The sequence below is a fragment of the Lactuca sativa genome, chromosome 9, assembly GCF_002870075.4.
Source record: "Lactuca sativa cultivar Salinas chromosome 9, Lsat_Salinas_v11, whole genome shotgun sequence".
In the NCBI taxonomy this organism is placed as follows: Eukaryota; Viridiplantae; Streptophyta; class Magnoliopsida; order Asterales; family Asteraceae; genus Lactuca; species Lactuca sativa.
The window spans coordinates 218,179,802-218,196,396 of NC_056631.2; positions in this window are offsets into that span (position 1 = coordinate 218,179,802).

A 16,595-nucleotide genomic window follows, 5' to 3' on the forward strand; every position below is an offset into this window, starting at 1 on the left:
TCTCTTTCAACCGGTACTAGGTATATTTCAACCCTTTCGGTCTCTTTTAACTGGTATTTGGTCTATTTCACCCCCTTTGGTCTCTTTCAACCGGTATTGGGTCTATTTCACCCCCTTCAGCCTCTTTCAACCGGTATCAAGTCTATTTTACACCGTACAACTAGCATAGAATCATAACAACAAGAGTTACAAAGATAACATACAACATAGCAGGAGATTGTCACAAAGACAACTACCAACCTCTAGACATAATTCAGTGGGCCGACATTGGTGCCTTCGACCTACGAGCATAGTGAAGGAAGCTCACATCTCGGTCTAAACAAATAGATGAATAGGTATCGACTTCAAATATCAGCTCTACCCGTCACTTATTCTTGAAATAGTGACCAATCTCAAATATAACTCAAAAATAACTAAAATACTCTCAAGTCAAACTCTGGTCCAAGATAAAAGGTCAAAAAGTCAAAAGTCAAAGCCAACGTTAACTTTCCACGTCGTGATAGTCCTTCACCATGTCGTGGTCCCTAAAGGACAAAACAGACAATCTGACCCCCAGTCGTCACAACGTGGTGACCTAACACCACGTCATGGAAACGGGGTCCCAAACAGCTTAATTGATTATGTTGTTTTCTCTAACCTCTCGGGCTACAAAGCTTAGATCTCAATTAAAACATGATCTATAGGGATAAAGTTTCTAACTTTACCCTTAAGACCATCCAAAAGGTCAAAAACTCAAACCCTAGGTTCATAAGGTATGAACTTATCCATTAAGCACTTATTCCTTTAAATCTGAAGTCCATCTTCTCCATAAGAGTTTCTAATACTAAAATCGACATGAAGTTGGTGCTTTATAGACATGTATGCCCAAAACATGTCTAGAATCCAAATTAGGTCAAAATGGGTAAAAAGGTGACCAAAACTCATGTATGGGTGTCAAAACACAACCAAATCTCATATCCATGAGATATAATATTCTTGGGACCCTTATTTAGTTACAAAGTTGCAAACTTTATCTATTATATCTTGCCTAATGTAACCAAAAGTCCAAAATGTGCTAAAACTATAGATCTATGAAGATAACACCAACAAGAATGGATCTAGAAGGCTCACCAAAGGTCCAGAGAGTAAACACAAGGAGTGAGATGGATCTCTATCTGAATCTTGCACCACGCTTCCTTCTTATTCCTTCAAGGATCACCAAAAGCACCAAAATGGGCTCATAATGTGCAAAGGATGCAATGGTCAGGTTTCTGAGTGTTTGAGGGTGATGGAGGCTGATAAGGGATGAAACGCTAGCTACTACTTCCTTTAAATGGGGCTCAAAGTCCAAAAATTAGGATTTTTGCTCAAACAGCCGCCACCACGTCATGGCCAAATTTTTCCACACCATGGAAGGTACTATTTATACGTGTTTTTCCAGCACACTACCACGGTGTGGCGATCCATTCACCACGCGCGTGGCGATCCATTCACCACGTCGAGGTCAACCCAAAATGACAATTAAACTTCATTATTAGTGTAACGACCCAAATTTTCGAATATTTTTTTTCATTTTTAATTAACCAAAACATTCTCATAAAATATGAAATCTCAATGACAATCATTTTCAAAATCCATAACATTGACATTTTATTTCAAATATCAGAGTGTCCCATCAAAACAAATATTGAAGAGTGCATGACGCGCAATCCAAGCCTTTCCCTTGTGTCACAACTAGCATTTTAGCTAGGAAATTCTAGTCTCATGTAATCATTCAACTATTGTAAAACATATACTATAAGTAAATATCACCCAGTGCTCATTTAAATTCACCTTTCATGTTCAACAAAGAGTCTGAAAACCTTAAGAATCCCAGTTTGAGTCCATATTGGACTAGGATTTCCTTGTTGAGCCTAATGGACCAATAAGCATTCAATTCAACTATTTTGGGCTTGGAAACCCTATTTGGATTCTAAATGGACCCAATTCACAAATCTATAACATTTTGGATAATTTGGGTCTAAAATGATTCATTCTAACCCTAACGGGCCTTATTAGGCCATAACTAATCCAATTAACCTTAGTGAGCCATGAACCCATTCTTTTATTCTATTTGGGCCGTGAACCATATAATGATCCCATTGGGCCGAAAAGTAATAATTGGGACTCATGATTTCGAGTAAAGACAAGTAAAGGCCCAAACTACTCCACCCTATCTCCTAGCCCAAAATTATCGGCCCATGAGTAAAAAAATGAAATGGGGGTTGACTTTGGTGATGCCACCTCCATATTATTCACCATGTAACAAGACAATTGCATCTCATACTTCCATGCAAGCTTGTATGATCCAACATGCTTCAAGACTAGTCTCTTTCCCCTCTTCTTTCACTCTCGATCGAAGACACACACACACACACACTTCACTTACAAATTGCTCTCAAATAATCCCTCAACCACCCAAGAACACTCCTTCATTTCCTCTCTAATTTTAAAGATTTTAAGCATCTTCAAGAAGGTTTTCACCACTAAAAGTCATTATTCTCTTGGTAAGTCCTTACATATCCAAGAAATATAACTTCATTCTCATGTTAGATCACTCCTTCTAAGCAAGTTTTTGGTGATCATACTCCTAGAAACCTCCTAAGTTCGAGATTCACCCAAGAAATCTTGCTAGGATCAAAAATCTCTTCATCTCTTCTTCAAAACCGAGACATCAAAGCAAAGGTGAGTTCATACCCCCTTCTTTTCAGTTTTCATATGATTTTTGGGGGATAATTCAATTAAAATGTGTAGATCTATGTGTTATATGCATGTATTGTGTGATTTCTTAGTTTATTTTGTAAAAATGTGTTAGATCTAAACAAATATCGTCATTTTAAGTTATAACGACTTATATAGAGATTCAATACCAAATTTAACATTTCGAAGATTAACCCTTCAATTGTGTCAATACAAAATAACTTATTTAATGATACAAGAACCTCGACATTATTATAAATCAGAAAATATCGGATTTTCTGGGGAAATCTTCATATACAATTATCTAGGGTTGGCAATTCTCGACACGACACGCGACACGACACGAAATAAATGGATTTGGGTTGAGTTTTTCAACCCGCTAACCCGCCAACCCGTTTATTAAACGGGTCATATATGGGTTTCTAAAAAAATAAACGGGTTGACCCGCCAACCCGTTTATATTTTTAATAAAAAAGTTATTTTATTTTTAAATGTATTTATGTTTCAACTATTAATATTTAATAAGTATTATATTATATATACCATTGATTCATAGACCATTTGACTGTTTTGATATTTTGACTCGTGGTGGATGGTCTAAGGTCATAAGTCGTAACCTATAAGGTTAAGTCTGTAACATGTTTCTATGAATTTTTTTAATTTTCATTTGGATGTTTAAGAATTAAATGTCTAAAATTCGGACCCACGAACTCAAATCTGACCCACGAACTCGCCAACCTATGAACCCGTATAAATAAATGGGTTGGCGGGTCATATATGGGTTTATGTTCCAAACCCGCCAACCTGTGACCTGTATATTTAAATGGGTCGTGTTTGGGTTGACATATTTTGACCCGCCAACCCACGACACGCCAACCCGAATACGACACGATTGCCAGGCCTACAATTATCACTTACTTACAATACAAGAAATCTAAACTACATTCATATATGTTACAACTATGAAATTCACACATGCGTTTATACTTGGTTTTCACATCATTTTCAGACATTTTACAGAAAATATCGGATTTTATGGGTTTTTACGAAAGATACAAAGACTTTTACTCAAACATACTTATGAACTCACCAACATTATATATGTTGACCGTTTTCAAAATAATTTGTATTCTCATGTAATCGTTAAGCAGGAAGATTTTCAAGTATGTATAGATTTATTTTGTGTAACATCACTCATCGTATAATTAATACTTTGAATTTATGTAATTTATAACATTGTACTTAATGTGAACAATGTTGGTTGTTATATGTAATGTTGGTGGTGAATGTGTTATGTTTCATGTATATTCATTGTGATGATAATTCAATTGTTAGTGACGCGAGCCCCCGGACGTTTCTGCCGTTTGGTTCGGGGTGTGACACCTTGCCCTTAGGCTCATATGTACCTGAAACAAATCCACAAATTGTAAGCTAATGTTTAGTGAGTTCCCCAAAGCATGCCCCACACAATCACATAATCCATATTAGCTATAAAAGCTACATAAACCATATAAGCCATGCATACAACATATAAGGATGACATGGAAACCCTTCAAGGTTTTACACCTAGTGCCACTGGAAATCCCATGTGGTCTTAACTACCTGTCATGGGAACCCCTACATGGTCTTCCTGCCATGGTAACCCCCACATGGTCTTCCTACCATGGGAACCCCTCACGGTCTTTACTACCAAGAAATAACATACAAGTTACACATGCAAATATACTAGTTAGCCATGGAAACCCTCCAAGGTCTTATACATGAGTGCCTCGGGAACCCACTGAGGTCTTTCATGCGAGTATCACAAATAACTAGCATACCATATATCTCATAACCAACTAGCATATCACATAACAATTAATAGGCCGACATTGGTGCCTTAAACCCATTGGTATGGTGAGGAGACTCACATTCTCAAAATGCTGAACTCAAAAGATAAGATCGGATAAGTCCCAACGCGCAACTCCAACTCAGCTGCCTACAATCATCATGTAACCGGTCTTGTCAAAATCCCGAAATACCAAAAATACCCTCAAGGTCAAACTTGGTCAATCATGGTCAAAGTCCAAGTCAACAGTCCTTGTTGACCCCAACTCGTCGGGTGCATCTAGCAACCCGTCGAGTTCCTTTAGAGTCTAGAAAATCGAGACAAACCCTAACCAACTTGTCGAGTTGTCTCATCAACTCAACGACGGGGAAACCCGATCAATTCGTTGAGTTGCCAAGGCAACTCGTCGATTTCCCCCCCCCCCTGTTTGCTTATTCAGATGATATGTTGATTGCAGGGACTCTAGAGCTTAGTTCTGAAACCTAAAGGTGTATAGAAGGATGAAGTTTCCAACTTTATCCTCTAGAACCACTTCGAATGCTCTAAAGCCCTTAACAAAGGTTGGAAAGCTCAAAAGTTTAGCCATGTGGTTCAAGACTCTAGGGATTTGGAATCCCTCCTTTCCAGAAGAGGTTATAATCCTCAAAATGTTCCAAAGTTGGAGACTTTATGGACATGCATGTCCAATGCATGTCTTGGAGTCAAAATAGTCAAAAAGGGAAAATATACCCTAAATTCCATGCATACATGCTTGACCAAAAGCTAGATTCAGCCCACTATGGGACCATTTTGCACTGGAGATTCATAAAGTTGCAAACTTTATGAACCCTATGCATGCAATCAACAAGAATGATAGGAAATGAAGAGTAAACTCAAGATTTGGTCATACTTTAAGATAAAAACCGAGTCTTGAGTGCTTACAATATTCCACAAGATGGTCAAGCTCAAGAGTGAGGGCTTTGTTTGTTGGATCTTCTCCTTTTTCCCAATATCTTCTTCCTCTCAAGCTCCAAAAGTCACTCTAGCTCACAATATGAGAGAAAATGGAGATTAGGGTTTAACATTGGCGTTCTTAGGGTTTAGAGGTTGATGGAAGATCAGCCTCAAGGTTTTAAGGAGATTATATAGGGTGCAAACCCTAAAATTTAGGATTTTCCTTTACATCGCCTACTCCTCAAGTTGGGCCTTCCAACTCGTCGAGTAGGTCCTTAACCCCGCGTCCCACAATGACCTCTACTCGACGAGTTGGAGCTCCCTAACTTGTCGAGTTCTAGTCTAAAACCCTAAAATTCTGAAAAGAAATTGATACCTGAAACAAGCATTACAAATCTCCCCCACTTGAATTAGACTTTGTCCTCGAAGTCCGCTGATGTGAACAAATCCGGGTAGTGCTCTCGCATCTCATCCTCCGACTCCGATGTCCATTCAGAGCCCCTTCGGTGCTGCCATTGTGTCACACCCCAAAACCGATAACGGCGGAATACGTTTCGGGGTGGATGACGTAGTGAACAGTATCATCACAATTGCATAATAGTAGAAACAAGAAACATACAACCGTAGCATTTCATAGTGAATTTAATTACATGCGTGTTCTGTAATGTTTAACAATCACTCAAAAGTAATTCAAAAATGAGAGATGGGTCTTGTGTGCTCCACCTTCTCCAAAAATGTCGCGTCTGTACCTGTCTATCTTTGACCTGAAGATACAAGTTATTTTGAAAACAATTATCAGCATAAAGCTGGTGAGTTCATAAGAGTTTAGTGTGAGTTTTTGTATACAAAGCATTAGTATTAAAAATGTATCCTTTATGTTCATAAGTAGTAGAAATTCAGAAAATCTCATATTTTCCAGGAAATACATTGTAAGTGACAATCTGTGAAAAGTGTGCATTCTTTATCTCTTTGAAAACCATTTATTGCAAAGATTCTTTGGCCAATCTTCAAATAACAAATATATCAAGATAAGTTAAGCCCGTGATCCATGATAGAGGTACGAGCTTCCTTTAGTGATAGTTACTTGCTTACTTCGGGATGTGGTTTAACATTTAGTGTAGTGTTTTAGTGTAGTTGTAGGGTATTCCTTGTAATTTACCAATAGTGAGAATAATAGAGAATCCCATGACCTTCCCGGTCATGCACAGTGTAGTGAAGTAGTGGCATCCCTGGGCCTGTACGGCGCGGACTGAGTTAACAGTCGGGATGTAATAGCGTCTGCCCCCGTATAGATCTATACCTGTAGAGTCGTCTCCTGCTGGAACACTCTGGGCGTAGTGAATAGCGAATAGAGTATCTCGTAGCGGGTTAGTGTGTTATTGTTTGTTTAATGTTTTCTCTATGGTCATAGTGTAGTAATCTTCTAGTATTGATCATAGTGTGTTCTCTTACTAGTGTATCGTCTAGTATTAGTGAGTATTATAGTGTAGATAGTAATAACTTTAGCGAGTAGTAGCGGTAGCGACCCTAACCATACCTATTATGGTTATCTTAGTGGGGGTGTTTCTTAGCACGTTAGTGACTTTAGCATTTAGTGAGAGCAGTAATATTCGTATACCATACTGATATACAGATTATATAAGTAAGAAATCGACGACAGTCGGACGGATAACTACTACCCTAAGCCCACAATCAAACAAGAACAGGAAATAAGGCGAGATATCGGTCCTAAGTCCTCCAAGTCTTATTTATATAAATATATCAGAGTGGTTACATTTTATAAGCAAATTGATTTAATAAAAGTATTTTCCAAAAGAACATTTAAATTCTGAATCATGGTTTAAAAATAGTTTGAAAAGGGTAAAACCCGTTTTTAAGGCATAGGGACAAATCACATGTGATTTGAACTAAGGGTAGTGAATCACATGTGATTAATCCTTGTAACTCGGAAATCGTTCTGTAAAACTTTGTATAAATATTTATAAGAAACTTGTATCTCCCCCCTAAAACATATAAAACATTTGAAAGGTTCATTAAAGGGTATGAACTCACCTGAAATCGCGGAAATCGGGTGAATCGGGTAAATCGGGTAATAGTGTCGATTGAGCGTTTGGTACCAAATAACCACTTGAGCACCTTTTAGGACCCTAATGTCATATGAAATATGTATTTTACAAGAAGTTAATCATCTCATGCTTTTCATTATAGAATTTGGACATTCTAGTGTCGTTTTCGGGGTTTTAAGGCCTAGAAAGGGTTCCCGGGAGTGATACAAGGCCATGGATGATTTACGGGAGGGTCCTAGAGTTTATTCTCTTAGAGTTTATGTCCTAAAAGCCATTCATTGGGAGTTTACGGCCGTAAGCCCCCTAGGCTTGGCCGTAAACTCTTGTGACACTCCAAAATGTGTGTTTAAGGCCTTATCTCACTTCCTTGATTTATTGGTGTGTGTTTTGGACCAAGAGGGAAGGATTAAACATCTAAATTTGTGATATTTTAGGGGAGTTTACGGCCAAGACTTGTTCTTGGGCCGTAAACTCCTATAAGTCCTTTAAGGTGATGGTTTTACTTGTACAACATGGTCCCAAATGGCTTAGAAAAATCCTAGAAGGTCCTATAGTGAGTTTGGAGCAATTTGGCACATATTTATGGGGAGTTTACGGCCCAGGAACATCCTTGGCCGTAAACTCTTCATTTGGTGTCAAAATGAAGTGTTTAATGGTACAACACACTTCCATAGGCCTTAGATTAATTCCTTTCATGCATTAGGGTAGTTTAGGGACTTGTTTGACACAATTTCTTGGGTGTTTACGGCCCAAGCTTATGCTAGGCCGTAAACTCCTCTTTTTGGCCTCAAATGTTGATGTTTAATGCACTCAAGCCTTCCTTGGAGTCAAGTCTAATTCACCAAACACCCTAGAAGTGTTTTTGGGGCTTAAAACATGGATTTGTGGGGTGTTTGAGGTGTTTACGGCCTAAGCACATGCTTGGGCCGTAAACTCCTTTTCAAGCATCATTCTCTTGTTTTCTAAGGTCCAAACTCTTCTAGTTATATGCCTTAATTAGTATACTAACATACAAGAAGGAGAAACTTGGTCTTTGGCTTGGATTTGGGGGTTTACGGCCTAAGGAGCTTCTTAGGCCGTAAACTCCTCTTTGAATCTTGATTCCTATGGTTTTTGGCCCACAAATTCAATGAAGCATGTCTAGAATAAGATAGGGGATGAGTACTTACGTTTGGAAGTCGGAAATTAGCGGAATCGGGGTCGTTTTTGAGTCTAGAGAGAGAAAGTAGAGAGAGAGTGGGTGTGTAGTGAATGAGTGTTCAAATGTTGGGAACACCATTGCATATGTCTCGAGAATCGCGCCCGATACACGGCTACCCGATGTTTAAAGTTAACTGGGTTAAAACTTTTTACCCGGGTGAAGTGGTTGAGAAGGTAAAACCACTCTATTAGGTTAAACGGGGTTAACACCTATGAGACATATTACTTACAATGATATCAAACCATGCTTAAATTTAGATATTCGGAAATTGACGATTCCAAATATTACGTAAAATAACGTATAGTGACGTTTTCCGTTAGTGAAAATGGGATTTTTAACGGAATTAGATTTGGGGTTGTCACATCATCCCCCCGTTAGGGGAATTTCGTCCCGAAATTTAGAATACAAACAGATATGATATTACAATACTACTAAGCGAAGAGATGAGGGTATTTGAGTTTCATTTGATCCTCGCGCTCCCAAGTGAATTCCGGTCCTCGCTTGGCGTTCCACCGAACCTTCACAATTGGGATGCGACTTTGTTTCGTCCGCTTTACTTCACGATCCAATATCTCCGCTGGCTCTTCCATGAAGTTGAGGCTCTCGTTGAGCTCGATCTCGTCGAGGGGAATCACGAGAGTCTCGTCAGACAGACATTTCTTCAAGTTTGAGACGTGGAAGGTCGGATGTATGTTACTTAGCTCGCGGGGTAAGTTTAGTTTGTAAGCTACAGGGCCGATTCTGGCAAGAATCTCAAAAGGCCCTATGTACCTTGGGTTTAACTTTCCACGCTTCCCGAAGCGTATCGTGCCTTTCCAGGGCGAGACCTTCAGAAGGACCCGGTCTCCGACCCGGAATTCCAAGGGTTTCCTTCGTCTGTCGGCGTAGCTCTTCTGTCGATCCCTAGCGGCTTTTAGTCGTTCACGTATCTGTACGATCTTCTCGGTCATTTCTCTAATGATCTCCGGACCAGTGAGGGCGCTATCAGGAACTCGTCCTTTAGCCAACTGAGTGTCTCCCACCTCGGCCCAGCACAACGGGGATCTGCACTTTCGTCCGTAGAGGGCTTCGAATGGAGCTGCCTTGATGCTCGTGTGATAACTATTGTTGTAGGAAAACTCCACAAGAGGTAAGTGTGTATCCCACGATTTCCCGAAGTCGATCACACAAGCTCGCAGCATGTCTTCTAATGTTTGGATCGTCCTCTCACTTTGCCCGTCAGTCTGCGGATGGTAGGCCGTACTCATATCCAGCCTCGTCTCTAGTGCCTTTTGTAATGATTGCCAAAATCTAGAGGTGAATCTACTATCTCTGTCTGATATAATAAATATAGGGACGCCATGCAATCGCACTATTTCTTTTATATAAGTCCTAGTGCGCTTTTCCATCTTATCCGTCTCTCTGATGGGTAGGAAGTGGGCGGACTTGGTCAACCTGTCAACAATGACCCAAATGGTATCCAATCCACCTGCTGTCTTGGGCAGTTTGGTGATGAAGTCCATTGTGATTTGCTCCCACTTCCATTCTGGTGTTTCTGGTTGTTGGAGGAGTCCTGATGGCTTTTGACATTCTGCTTTGACCTTCGCGCAAGTAAGGCACTTACCCACAAAGGTAGCGATCTCCGCTTTCATGTTCGGCCACCAGTAAAGCTTTTTGAGATCCAGGTACATCTTATCTGAACCCGGGTGGACGGAGTAACGAGTGTTGTGTGCTTCTCTCATCACCAAATCCCTAAAACCTCCATGGCGTGGAGTCCAGATTCGGTCCATAAAGTAATAGGTTCCGTCACCCTTAACCTCCAGCTTTTTATCCATTCCGCGCAGGGATTCTCCCGCCACATTTTCAGGCTTCAAGGCTTCCAGCTGAGCCTCCTTGATCTGCGTGGATAGATGTGAATGTATAGTCATGGTTAGCGACTTGGTTCTTCGTCCGGAATACTCTTTTCTGCTCAGGGCGTCTGCTACTACATTGGCTTTCCCCGGATGATATCTAATTTCACAGTCGTAATCGTTAAGTAGTTCGACCCATCGACGCTGTCTCATGTTGAGTTCCTTCTGGTTCAGTATATGTTGGAGGCTTTTATGATCAGTGTACACCACACTCTTCGTCCCATACAAGTAGTGTCTCCATATTTTTAGTGCGAAGACGACCGCTCCTAACTCGAGGTCGTGAGTTGTGTAGTTCACCTCATGGTTCTTTAGCTGTCTCGAGGCATAGGCGATAACCTTGCCTCGTTGCATCAAGACACAACCGAGCCCCTGATTGGATGCATCACAGTATACAACAAAATCTTCTGTCCCTTCGGGAAGGGATAATACTGGTGCGGTGCATAGGGCTCGCTTCAGGGTCTGAAATGCCTTCTCCTGTTTCTCTTCCCAGTCGAAAGGCACACCCTTCTGTGTTAACGTGGTGAGAGGCTTCGCAATCCGAGAGAAATTTTGGATGAACCGTCGGTAGTAGCCAGCGAGGCCTAGAAATTGACGAATTTCCGTGGGCGTCTTTGGTGCTGACCAGTTCTTAATAGCCTTGATTTTAGAGGGGTCCACGTGGATTCCGTCTTCGCTGACCACGTGCCCTAAGAATTCAACTCTTCGGATCCAAAACTCGCACTTAGAGAACTTCGCATACAACTTCTCGGATCGCAGGGTTTCCAGGACTAGTCGTAAATGGCTTCTGTGCTCTTCCTCGCTCCGAGAGTAGACGAGAATGTTGTCAATAAAGACGATGACGAACTGATCTAGATACGGACGACACACCCTATTCATCAAGTCCATGAATACTGCGGGGGCGTTAGTCAGTCCAAAGGGCATCACTACAAACTCGAAATGCCCGTAGCGGGTTCGAAAAGCTGTCTTAGGAACATCTTTCTCAAGCACCCGTAATTGGTGATACCCGGATCTAAGATCAATCTTGGAGAAGTAACTGGCTCCTTGGAGTTGGTCGAATAGGTCGTCGATACGAGGGAGAGGATAGCGATTTTTGATCGTGAGTTTATTGAGTTCCCTATAATCGATGCACATCCGAAATGACCCATCCTTTTTCTTCACGAACAAGACCGGAGCTCCCCAAGGTGAGAAGCTCGGTCTTATGAAGCCCTTGCTAAGCAGTTCGTTGAGTTGACCGGATAGTTCTTGCATTTCGGCAGGCGCTAGTCGGTAGGGCGACTTAGCTACGGGAGTAGCTCCTGGGATTAGGTCGATTCTGAATTCAACCTGTCGTTTAGGAGGTAGGCCTGGGAGATCCTCCGGAAAGACATCAGGAAAATCGCATACCACTGGAATGTCATTTGGATCCTTCGATTTCTGGTTAGTGTCGACGACGTGAGCAAGAAAGGTGCGATATTCTTTGCGCAAGTATTTCTGAGCCTGAATACTAGAGATGATACGAAGGTTTGTACTTGGCTTATCTCCGTATATCACTAGGGTCTCTCGATTCGGAAAGTTCAGGCGAATGGCTTTCTCGGAACATAGGATGTCGGCGTAGTGAAGGCTTAGCCAATCCATACCAACAATGACGTCGAAATTTTTGATTGAGACTGGTATAAGGTCGATTAAAAAGGGGTGATCATCTAACGTGAGAGTACAACCTATATAGATTTCATTAGAGCTTTCTGTCTTCCCATTAGCCATTTCTACAACGAATGTTTCTTTTAGTGGTTGAGGGGTTTGTTTGAGTAAATGTTTAAAGTTTTGATTTATGAAGCTTCTTTCTGCACCACTATCGAATAAGACACAGGCATAAGAGTTGTTGAGAAGAAACGTACCCGTGACGACTGTGGGATCGGCTACTGCTTCATTGTGACCGATAGCAAGTAACCTTCCAGTTCCCCCAGCATTTGCAGTCTTCGGACAGTTCTTCTTAAAATGGCCCGCTTCACCGCAGCCATAACAAGTTGGGGTCACTCCCGTACCAGTAACCTGTGTGATAGGTTTGGGAGGGGCCTTGCAAAATCGGACAGTATGGCCCTTCCGACCGCAGTTGGAACACTGCAATTCACGGCATGGACCGTTGTGGTGAAAAGGGCACTTGGGACATTTAGGCAAGTTCCCACTGTAAGCTTTCGGTGGGGCTGGAGCAGCTGGTACGGCCGGGGTGGTGGCAGCATGAACCGCCACAATTTGCTGATCCCTGGAGGCGGTTTGAGTTTTCTTGCCCTTCTTCTTATCCCACCGTTTCCTTTTTCTGTCAGAGGATCCGGATGGTGCAGTGGTTGTTGTGGTTGTTGCTGCTGGAGTGGAGGAGATTTCGTGATTGATCAGACTCTGGGCCAATTCCTTGGCGCTGTCGAAAGTGGTAGGGCGTGAAGCCAGAACATTTCCTCGATACGGGGGCACTAAACCCCAGATGTAACGCTCAATCTTCTTGCTTTCAGAGGGGATCATGTTGGGACACATAGCCGCCAAGTCGCAAAACCTGGCCGTATAAGCTGTTATGTCGGTCCCCTTCATCTTGAGGTTCCAGAGTTCTTCCTCAAGTTTCTGAACTTCGCCCCTAGGGCAGTACTCTCCTCTCATGAGATCTTTTAGAGTGTCCCAGTCCATGGCGTTGGCTGTGACCAAGGAGAGTTCGTTGACATGGCCGTTCCACCATGACAAAGCCCTGTTAGTGAGGGTAGCAGTAGCGAACTTGATTTTGCTCTCCTCGGGACAAGAGCACATCTCGAATACAGCTTCGGTCCTTTCGAACCATTGGGACAACGCCAGAATTCCTCCGGTACCATCGAAGAATGTCACAACTGTAAATTTTGAGCCATGTAATCTATACATTCAAGTTAATGTGAATCCAAAAACTTCAATCAAATACAACATGCTAGAACTACAAATAGTCATCAAACAATTGGAGACCCTAGAAGTTCTTATTAAGTCTAATTTAGGCTAGAACTTCCTTATTGGATCCAAATGGGCCAATAAGCTTCCAATTAGACTATCATGGGCTTAGAACCCTAATTGGACTCTAATTGGACCCACACTTATTTATTTTAACATTTTAGGTCATGTTGGGCCTAGAATGAAATGGATTAAGAGCTTTGATACATGAGAAACCTAAAACTAGTTCAAGAAAAACATAAAAATCCTACTACATTCTCTTAAGCTTAAAACACACCCTAATTAACACTAATATTGGGCTTAGGAGCAAAAAGCCCAAAAATCTTTTTTTTTCCTTCCCATTCTCGGCCCAAGGCCCAAACCCAAGAAGGAGTTGACTTTCAAGTGACACCTCATCTTTACCCATAGGATATCCATGCATTATTCTCATTTCTCCATGCATTTCACTTCAAAGATCACTTCCATTCTTCCCTCTCCCTCCCCATTCTTGTTTTGGCCGAGAGCATCACCACACACACACAAAACACTCACAAACTCTCTCTAAAATTCACTCAAGACTTCTTCCTCTTCCCTCTCCAAAATCTCGAGTTCTAGGAAGCTTTCAAGAGGAAATCTCTACAATATTCTTCATCTAAGGTAAGATTATGCATAGATCTATGGTTTAAATTCTTTTGTTATCAAAATCCTTCCCTAATCTATACAAAAATCGTGATCTTACACCCTAGAATCATCTCAAAACTCAAGATCTTCATCAAAGGGAGCCAAGGCCAAAAACACTTCATTTTTCTTCCATCTTTTCTTCCAAAAACCGAGTCAACACCCCAAGGTGAGCTTCATACCCCCTATTTTCTGTTTTTATGAGTTTTGTGGGGGGGGGGGAATACAAGTGAAAGTGTAGATCTATATGTGTTTGTATGCCTTGTATGATTTCCATGCTTATATGTATGCTTTTATGTGTTTTTATGTTGGATCTAGCCTTAAAACCCATCAAAACCGAGATATATCTTGTGTTAACTGATTTTAGCTTCAAATGTATTTCTAAACACAAAGTGCTTCAAGAAAAATGGCTAAGTGGTTTAGTAACAATTTTCTTTGGGTTAAAAACACAAATTTTGGGCCTAAAATGTGAAAAATGCAAAAATAAGGGCCCAAATTGACATTTCACAGATTCTGATGGATCAAATGTGCCAAAACAGTTTCCATAAAACTATTTCTGGAATTATATTCAATTAGAGGATTAAAAACATAAATTTCAAGCTTATTGGGCTAAAAATGAAAATTTCGGCCCAAGGAGGCCCATTATGCGAATTTTTCTGTTTTGGAGGGCCAAAACTGTGAATTTCTATAAAACAGTGGACTATAAGTGTCCCAAATCCTTTTCAAAGGTTTAAAATGCTTTTTAAATTTAAAAAGGACCAAAGTTGCAAAAATTTTCCAATTTGGGCCAAAATTGTCAAAATTGCGAAAAGAAGGGCTAAAACCGAGAAAAACTGCATTTTCAGGGACTTAAACTGTTTTCTATGAAAAATATGCTGGAAAATATTAATTTCAATACTTTTTGGTGTTAAAATGTCAAGAAAAATAATTTAAGGACCAAACCGGGAAATATTACATAAAAAGGGTTGAAAATGTAAATTTTACAAATAATGAGGGGCTGAAAACAGAAATATTTCAAGGCTGATTCATTATGTACAATTTGATCAAATAATGACACCGTGACTATCGACGAAATACAACTCATTACATTACCAAAAGTCGTTGCTAAACGAATTGGCTCGGTCTCGAGCCAATGGAAACCTACAACTACTAACTCTTCGATACTACGATCATACAAATAACGTTTGGTAATACATATACATACGAGTGTGCACAGACGTCTACGCACCATCTTCGGGCCCCAAAAGTGTAAAATCTTGCTTGTTGGGCCTAGCTAGCCCAATGACCTGATCTTAAGGCCCGAAGACACATATTTCTACGAAGTGCTGAGTTTCACCGACTTGGCACAACGTGGAGTGACTTTCAATGGCTTGTACCACTGGTCCCCAAGGGTCCTTGGTATTGCTAGAAGAGTCTGCATATTTTACGAGGCGGGTCGGGGACCCCTCGCACGCATATTTTCCCCAACCGGTTAATGGAGTCACCGGGGTCTTCGTGACCTCTTTCTCTTCGGATGTGGGACTACACCTTGTCCGGGCGATTGGATAACGCGATTAGTACTGACGACGCCTTCGGGAATCGTTGGTATATCTACAAACTGGGCGTTTGCGTAACGCGGGTTTGTAGTAAATAATCCTGCTCTAGAACCTTCCAACGTCGCCTGGGACTGACACTGCTATCTTCGTAATGGTTTCAACGCAACTTAATGGATTCCAAAGGAACTAGGGGAACATCGGGTTTCCCTAGGGTTTTCAATACGTACAGATTTGAAATGCATACATTTTCAATGAACATTTTTTTTACAAGTATAGAAACAAACAAGCATACCTATGGATCTTCACAAACGTTTTCAAAAGCTTTTCTTTTCAGAAAATATCGGATTTTCTGGTGGTTTTTCAAGCAATACAAACATTCGATTTCAAACACTACTTATGAACTCACCAACATTTCATATGTTGACGTTTTTCAAAATACTTGTATTCTCAGGGAACCAGTGAATCAAGGGAAATCATATTCAGTGACGGTTGCAGTTTATTTTTGAACGAATGGAACAAATTAATTTTTGGGAATGTAATGTTTTAAACAATGTATGACATGTAAACACTACTGGTTGTAATATGAAATGAATGGTGACGGATGTTGTTATGTTTCATATATATTCAATGTTATGATATGCAATTGAGTCACGACAGCCCCCGGACGTTTCCGCCGTCTGGTTCGGGGGTGTGACAAAGAAAGCAGGTTTACAATTCATGAAGTCCTTATAAGTGCATCCCTGCACTCGCTGGTGGACTTCACCAAATCTAGAATTTCCACCGCTCGCATCACCCGAGTTCATTTGGGCCATGGCTGCTGTTACAGCCGCA